Genomic DNA, 9,539 nt, shown 5'->3' on the forward strand with positions numbered 1-9,539 from the left:
AAATCTTTAATAATTGGATCAGTTATACTTTATTATACTTATCATTAATCAGAAATTACAAGTAATAACTGCAATTTATTTTTTGATGAATTTGATATCTTAAAATAATACCTAAAATTATAAAAAAAATTTCAAAAAATGGTAGATTACTGCTTTGTTATACAGTTGGAGTTAAATGTACCTCGTCAGTCGTCATTGAGTAGGTGATATTATGTGACATACTGAAATATGTGATCATTTAAGTAATAGATGCATTAAATATAAAGTAAATGATAAATCACTGCATACGAAAAACGATTATGAGCAGAAACTGTCTGTCAGTATATTCTAATATAGTATTATTTGTTCTACTATTAGTAATACGGTTTAAATTATAGGTAAATACGTAAAGCATATAATTAATCTAAATATTTTGAAAATATTACTGTGTATTATAATGACCGCCCATTATAATATATATTATGTAAAATAAAATATAATAATATACGTAAACGTTTAAAATCTCCGTCACGAAAAATATTTTTGAATGACAAAGAAATAACTAAAATCGCTCTTCTTCATTTAAATAATGAATTTAGACAAACTTTGAACTTCAAATACCTAAAAAAAAATCGGGCTCACATATATTTGTTTCATTCTTTGGTTTTGGCATGAATTACTTATGAGGAACCTTGAATTTTAATAATATTTTCATAACTTTAATGTTGTAAACGAATAATTTATTTAGTTATCGATCTACTTATTTTTGGAAACCAATTTTTAATTTAAAATAATACAAAATGAATTACTTTTTAAATTATACCGTGTAAAATAAAAACTACAGAATTTTAAGAATCTCTTTGTTATTAGAAATAAAAACTGGGTAAAAAAAATATATTATTTTATTATGATACCTACCTTGTATAATATGATCGCCTATTCAATGTAATTTCAAACGAGATTTTTTTTGAAACATACCATAATTTTACAATGCAAGTGTTGTCATTGATTTAAGGTGACAGAAATACCATTTACGATGTCCATTATAAAGAAAGCAGCTTATACATAGTAAGAAACGATGAAAAAACTAGTTAAATTATTCGAAAAAAAAACAAAAACTACCAATTCTAAATACACGTATGCTAGTACAGTAGAACCTCGATTATCCAAACCTCTATTATACGAACTCTCTATTATCCGAACTGCAATTTGCGTATCCGAACGTTCTGTTATCCGAACATTAAAACTCGTATCTGCGATTAGGCTGCAGAAAAGTGCGTTGCAGTTCATCGTCAAATAAAAATCAATGATTTTGTCAAAAAAATATAAAAAACATTATACGTTCCTTATGTATATAATGTATTTCAAATAATATAATAAAATATTAATGATAGTAAATATGTATGTACATATAATAAAATATTTAACTGTGTTTTAAAATTTTTTTTTTTAATTTCCATTATCCGAACTTTTGCATATTCAAACTAGGTGCGGTCCCAATTAGTTCGAATAATCGAGGTTCTACTGTATTTTTTTTTCGTTTGTTTATTAATAATTCAATTAGTTCTCGAATTTTCTAAAACGCTTTTCTGTGATTTTCTGTGTCTAGATTTCTCACTAAAAATCGTATTTCTCTCTAATTATTATAATGTAACCTCATTATTAGTTTATTATATAATAACAATATTATACTTTGTATATATTTTAATATTTATATAAACTAAATAATGTATTTAAATTTATAGTAAATATCATAAATATAATATTATATAGGTACTTATTAGCTATTAATAATTATGTTATATTAATCATATAAACGTGGATGATTAATTTATTAAACAAAAAAAGCCTTTAGTATATAAAACACCTAAAAAATATGTAATAACAAATATTCATTTATGAAGAATTAATTAATTTTTATGCTTATTAAAAAAAAAACTTAGTTTATTGCATTAAAAATTAACTCTCTTACATAAAAAAAAATAAAACAAAAATAAATCATTTTTTCATACTTAGTTCAAAACTATCCTATAGACTCCACTTATAGATATTTAATAATATAGACAATTTGGAAAAGACATTTTGTTTATCACATTAAAATTCGTAAACCCTCTCAACCTTCAAAGCAAAATATAAAACAAGCAATTAATATCCATGAGTGGCAACTGGCATAGTGATTGATTATTTTGTAGCATTTATTTAGTTTACAGTATATACATAAACACATGACGAATTTCCACATTATAAACTAAATATTCAAAGGATTTATCTTGCAAATTAATGAAGATTTTATTACTAATTATCAGTAAAACAAAAATATTATTTTAATAATCGGTTCTGGTTTAACAAACTAATACTAAAAACTGTAATTTGTACTTTCTTACATATTTTGAAATTTGTATGCGATAAAATTTAAACTGTATGAAGTTTTAAAAATACTTAATACGATAAGTTGGTCATATTGTAATAAATTATACTTCAATATCTAACGTATCTATAAATATTTTTGAAGATCATAAAAATTACTACAAATTATAATAACATATAGGTAAAAAACTAAACGAAAATTCTCATTTCAATACTGTAGGTATCTAAATCAATCTAAATTATATAAAGTATATACACAGAATAAAAAATAATAGACATAGTGTTATATTATATATTTTTTATAACATATTGTAAATTATATAAAAGTTTTAAATGTAATTTAATCTGCGTAAAATTATACAATGATATTTCCGGGGATATTTCCATTCGTGCGTAAATGGTTGTGAGATAAAATCAGATACTTAATAATGGCTATGCTGGATTAAATTTAAAGCTTTGGGTACATCACAAAACTGAATTTATCTAATTCAAAGAGAGTCATTGGATTTACAAGGTAACCGGTACCAACTGAAATGGAAATAAGAATCAAACGTCTGAAAAGTTAGTGAAAAATAAGTAGAGGGAGAGTAAGAATAACATAACCAAAAACTATCAAAAGTACCATAGTATGTAAACTATATATGATTATGTAATAATCTTAAAATAGGATTAATTCGATCATTTTTTAGAAACTATATTGTGTTAAATTACACGTTAAACTTCAAATTCTATTTTTAATAAAGCAACTGTAAAGCGATCAAACTTATTTCATATATTGTGGTAAACTATGTGACATAATTTGGGATTTATATTGTGAACCTACTTAATTAACTTTTTAATCGATAAATTCATTATTATAAAAAAAATATTCAACTATTATTTACGTGCAATTATGATGATTGCTCCATAGTTATTAATTTAGAAAATAAATAAGAATGGACTTTTTACCTTAAAAACAATATACATGTAGTTATGTTCTTACCTAACCAGAAAGCAATTATTTAATTAAATGTCACAATATTTAAAAAATATATATTATGTGTTTTAACAAATCATTCTATACTCGTGTTATGTTTATAGATATTAAAATAATTATACGTATGTATAGTTCATGTGTGTATTTGTTTTTGAGCATTACAAATTGTTCCTCCATTCACGTTTCTCTATTTATATTGGTCGCTTTCGTAATGGAAAAAGAAGAGCGGCTAAATAAATTGGTGCCAAAATGAACTTGTATATCATTCGTCTATGTTGTATACTATACCATGGATATAAGTATATATGTATACATGTATCGTGTGTGTGTGTCGTACGATTTGAAGTGAAGTACAAATTGGACTAGTGTAAAGTTGTTTAAATGTGTCTTTAAAATATGGTCATCGAAGGTACGTGACATTGTGATGTTTTCTGAGTAAAATCAATTGATATCCGTTTTACTACTATTATCAAACGGGTATGAAGACAATTTTGAAAACCTAGTTATATAAGTATGGAACAATATAAAAGTAGGAAAAAATCAACACCACGGAAACTGCAGGTGTGTGCAAAAAAATAATTCAAAAAAATATATCTCATGAAACAGTTTTCCAGTTTTCAATGTAAATAAATAATGAAAATCGCAATGTGCACTCTGAATATAATAAGTAAATTCAAAGTAAATAAATAGTTTGAAAGTGAAATAAAATTATTTGGGCATATGCTGCTAAAACAAAAAAGAAACTTAATACTTTAATTTGAAATATTATCGTATACACACAATATTATTAGACGTAGAATGATTTTAAATTAAAAATATTTTATAATAAAAATATATCATAACGTTTTTGATAAATACCAACATTTAATATAATTACTAATTAAACTAAGTACTAAGAACATTTTAGATTCATATATCTAAGCAGAATATTTTTCCAAAAACTTTGATTTACAGAAATTGAATTTAAAATTAGAAGTTAATTGACAAAAGGTACCAAGCAAAATCTTAATCCACTACAATGTTGTCTCTGTTCGTCTAAACTTTAAACTTTATACTATATCTAATTAACTGCTAGTTTGAAATTTAATTATTATGTATAGAAATTCTTAAAAATATATTCCACTTAAAGTATGAAATTAAAAACCGGAAAAATTACTCTATTGTATTATACGATATACTAACTTTCCAGTGTAACTATTGTCATTGAGTAAGTCAATGTTGCGAACGTATTAAAATTAAATTCAATAATTAATCATTAAAAATTATTATAACATCTTATACAATTTTAAAATATGAAATAGTTTTTTATATTATAGTATATTAATAACTTACTAAAAAAAAAAAGTTATTAAGATATTTTTAATTTATTTAAGTGCAACTTATGTGAAACTCTGATATAAATCTAAAGCTTTTTGATCAAGTAGGTATAAACCAATTATCAGCGTACATAAAAAAAAAAATCAAAATTTAAAATGTCTAAAAATAACTTAAAATTAAACAAAACATTTTTAAAATATCACTGTGTATAGAAAATCATATTTTAATTATTTATAGTGGACTAAATCAAGTTTTTATAATTAATAATTTTTAAATAGTGACTTGGTGTGGTGCGATCGTACACTCAACTGCGAAAACGCTCTGAGTGTACGTATCGGCCGGTGTTGCTAGCTCCCGGATGGGTGACCAACCCGGGATTTTAGTGACAGATCCTTGCCACACATACAAAAAACGTGTTTCAACCTACCGTTCCTCCTCCCCTCTACAAATGAATAAAAAACCATCCAATGGCCTTTGTTGCCGCCGATTAATTAAAAAAAAAAAAAATTTTTAAATAATTATAATATATTAACAATCTTTGAAGATAAGTCTTCTTTATTATATCTTATATATATTTGAATATCCATTGTCATAAAAATTTGATTTCAAACACTTATGAAAAACGTAAATAGCTAATTAAGTGAAAAACTTTTATAAAAATGAATTGATGATAAAAAATCGTAAAAATATATTTTTTATCAACAATTTTGTTTGTGATGAGGTCAAATTATGTGACCAGTTTTTTTTTTTAAACTTTAAAACATTTAAAGATAATGTGTTATAACTATTAAAAGAATTACCAATAGTAAAATAAACTTTAATGTTACATTATTTCTACAAAAAAAATTATAATCATTAAAACTTTTTAGATATGTTAAAAATCTTGAGAAAAATCTTTCCATCGGAAATTCATTGAAAAATTTGTTTTAAATACTTTTTCTTTTGACGTTACTTCATAAATATATTTTTAATTACTTACCATAGATATAATGGATTTAAAGTTATTTTAATAGTCATCAGATTCTAAATAATAAACACGTCTATGGTTTTTAGTTTAATATCATGACTAAAAATGAATTCAATAGTAATCATTACAAAAATAATTATTAAAATTAACTAATTATTTATCAATACGTTGTGCTGTGCACTGTGCACAAGTTTACATATTATGCCAAACAAGCGTCAGCTATTATAACTATGTTGTTTATGAATTTAACGTTAACATTTTTCAGGAAGCTTTTCTTCGAAATTGATTAGTTCGGATCGGCATTAGTTGCAACTCATAAATCTTTTTACCTAAAACATGTCTGGTAGTATCGTGGCCTAATGTTTACTAAACCGGGTTGTAGAATTAAAACAGACAACACACAATGAATAATTGAAAAACAAAACTTGTGCTAGCAATATCATTTTAGAAAAACAGACCATTTGTTTATTTCCAAACTTTTTTTTCTCCAAAATCGTTTTAAACATTTTTGTATGAAAACACAATATCAATCACTAATTTTCGAATCAAACATTACATACACGGATACGCGGGATGTAGTAAAAATTCCTTTTTAATTCGTCATAACTAGAAATGTTAAACATCAAGTAACAAATAATTTGTATGGGTATCAATAATATCATACATGCAATTGGTATAATTTAATAATTTTATTCAAAGTCTGTCTGATAAATTATTTGATGATAAAATTTAGTTTACTTAGCCAACCACAACAATTGTATGAGCTAAAACATTGGCATTTAACAAAAGCTATTCAGTAACATAATATTGTTTCCATTTTTGTTTCGAATTATAATGTAATAAATTTGGTGGTTTGCAAAGGGGGAAAATGTAACGTGTTATCCCAATAAATTGTATTAAAAGTCCAGATGTTGTCTTCACTTGGCATTTTTTTATACCAAAAAAATAAATGGAATACATCTCCCATTGTTATAAACATTTGCAAAATTTGATAAATGCGTAATTTTGTCGGTGGCAAGAGTGGTTAGTGACAATATTTTTAAAATATTTACCATCTATAAAAATGTCAGTCAACAAATTTAATTAAGATAATCTAAAACTATGACAGTAAAAAAATTACTTTAAAATAATAACTTATAGAGACTCATTCAAAATCAAAACATTTGTGAAAATAAATGTATTGATGTTAAACAAATAAAACTTTAAAACATCATGAATTATTTTCTATACCAAGTTCATTCTATAAAATATATACTTGTACATGTGTATCGTGTATGTATTATTATAACAGAACAGTAATAATTATCCGGCGAAGATAATGGTGGAATTGAACAGTATAAAATACATATATATGATAGTTTACATGAAAACAATATAGGTGCAAACTTATTTAAAATTTTTAAATTTTATAATTTTTTTCACACATTAAATTAATAGAAATATTTAAAAATATAATTTATTTATAAATGTAAGTAATGATTAGTTTAAGAAACAAATTTATTAAAAAAAAAAAAAGCTTCAACTACTTTTTATTAAATCAAATCAACAAAACCAAATCGAATAAAAGTTGGAATAATAATTATAGCTTGGAGTCTGGCATACGATTTAAATAAATATACTTAAATCTGTCAAACTAAAATTACAACTACTTTTAAAACTTAGGCATAATTTAATGTTAAATTAACAGTAACCAATAAAAAAAAAATATGTTGAGAATTTAGTTGAAATTATTCTTTAAATTATTATTAAAAAAAAAAAAAAAACGAATGTTTACAGTCCATATAAAACCTATACAATAAAACGAGTAATATACTTAACAAATATGCATAAAGGTTTTGTCTAGAAAGGGTTTCCATTAACAAAGTTTTTGAGTTCTATTTGTGGAGAACATCCAATGATAATAAAATAAAATTTATATTTTTTTATAGAAATTAATGTATTTTACAAAAATTTGTAAATAGTATCAAAATAAATAAAGTGGATAGGTAAACGAATTTTTTTAATAAATTTATTAGTAATAAGAATCTAAATATAAGTATAATATAATATATGTCCATTCAACTAATAAATTAATAACCACATGAACTGTGGTTACTGTCCTTACAGTGTGTAAATAAAATAAAAAATATAATTCACAAATATTAAATTAATATAAAACTTCAAGCACGATACAATTACATATAATGAAAAATAATATTATATTGTGTGTAGAATTGAATAGAAAATATACTTTTTAAAAACCTTTTTTTCATCATTTTTTAATTCTTAATTTGATTTTACTCTAGTATATAAATACTCGCAAAATATTACAATTCGTAGAAAAACGTATTATACAAAATGCTAAATATGCTGTATACGGAAAAATTGTTTACAATCATTTAAAGCTTTTTGAGTTGTTAAACAAAAAAAAACTATATTCATTTTTTTTATACAAATAATGAAATAATAAATTACTTTCCAATAATATGATCTATGTTCCACTCATAGGTAATCATAATTTGTATCAATATTTATAATATTATTACTAGTATTGTTAGGTTAAGTTAACACTCTAATAATATGAAAAACATTGATAATAATTATTAATTACCAGCTAACAGATATCGGTTAAATGACAACATATTATTTTATTAAGTTATATTTAGATTTCACTATACAATTTGAATATTATTGTCATTTGTTTTTTTTTCATTTTTCTTTTATAATATAAAGCTATACTTGCATGAAACAATTACCTCACAATATATAATTTTTTTTTTATATTTTATGCCTGAAAACATTCGTACTAGGTTGGCATGTTTTAATTGTTCATGAAAATTGACAAAACATATCGGCACTTGTTTTTATGTTTTATCTTAAATTGATATATTATGAATATTATGATATACAAATCAAAAAGGTACAACAAGTATTATTTTTAATTTAATTCTAAACAATGTTTTTGTACAAAATAAAGAAACATAATTTAATATCAATATAATCACATACATTATTTATGTCATGAAAACATCAGCAAGGCTGATATAGGATTCTTAATAAGACCCATAGAAACACACGACATATTGCTATTATATAATATTATAGCAGTGATGAAATGCTATAATATTTTAAAGCTTAATAATCAAGTGTCATCATGGATTACTTAAGATTGACATCTTAATATTTTTTTGAACTTCTTATATTATTATAGAAAGATAATCGACAGGGCAATTCATTTTTTGTATTGCGCGCGGAGTGCAATGGCTCATCATCGTTTATTTACATCATGTCGGTGTGCGCTGAAGATAACTTTAGTATGTATAATTAATTTTCCAAAAGCTTAAAAAAATATCCAATATTATCTTAACATTTTTGTTAATCCCGTTCCGTTAACTCTGTTACAACCACATGATTTATTTTTCAGTTACCCTTGAGGGAGGTGGAATTAATTGGCCATATTTTTTTCGTACAACAGTGACGGTGTTATTGCGGTATTATTATAGGTACTCGCGTATATATATAAGTTTAGTTGTACAGTATAGTATACCTATAATACTATATAGATACAACTATATTATACTGATGAGTTATTTTTGAATCGTAGCAATTACTATGCGACGGTGGTGATCGGCATTACAAATTTAATATTTATTATAATAACGTGAAATATATAGGCACTCACAAACCGCAGTGGAAGTCGATTGCGATATATAGGCACTGCGTGTCGGTAAGCACTGACAATCGAAAGAAAAATTCGCAATGAAAAAAACGCCGATGATCGGAAAAGAACACGCACACGCAAAAAACGCGATGCGAAACGAAACACGTGAAAAAAATCTAACGAATCCGACGACGAAAGCGTGGCGCGGACCACGAACAGCGTCGGGCGTAACGGCGGACCGGCATACGCGGGAAACGGAGCACGCGTCTACGATGCGCGACGGCGACGACACG

General features: G+C 24.5%; 1 protein-coding gene across 2 annotated transcripts in view; it reads right to left on the reverse strand.

Annotated features, from left to right (window-relative positions):
• LOC113556761 overlaps positions 1–9,539 on the reverse strand; it is a 169,712-nt gene extending 160,173 nt beyond the window's left edge. For both annotated transcript variants that reach the window (XM_026961892.1, XM_026961891.1), the window contains exon 1: positions 9,268–9,539. The gene's annotated coding sequence lies outside the window, so the exon portion shown is untranslated. The remainder of the gene's footprint in view (positions 1–9,267) is intronic.

The sequence above is a fragment of the Rhopalosiphum maidis genome, chromosome 4 (genome assembly GCF_003676215.2).
Source record: "Rhopalosiphum maidis isolate BTI-1 chromosome 4, ASM367621v3, whole genome shotgun sequence".
NCBI lineage: Eukaryota > Metazoa > Arthropoda > Insecta > Hemiptera > Aphididae > Rhopalosiphum > Rhopalosiphum maidis.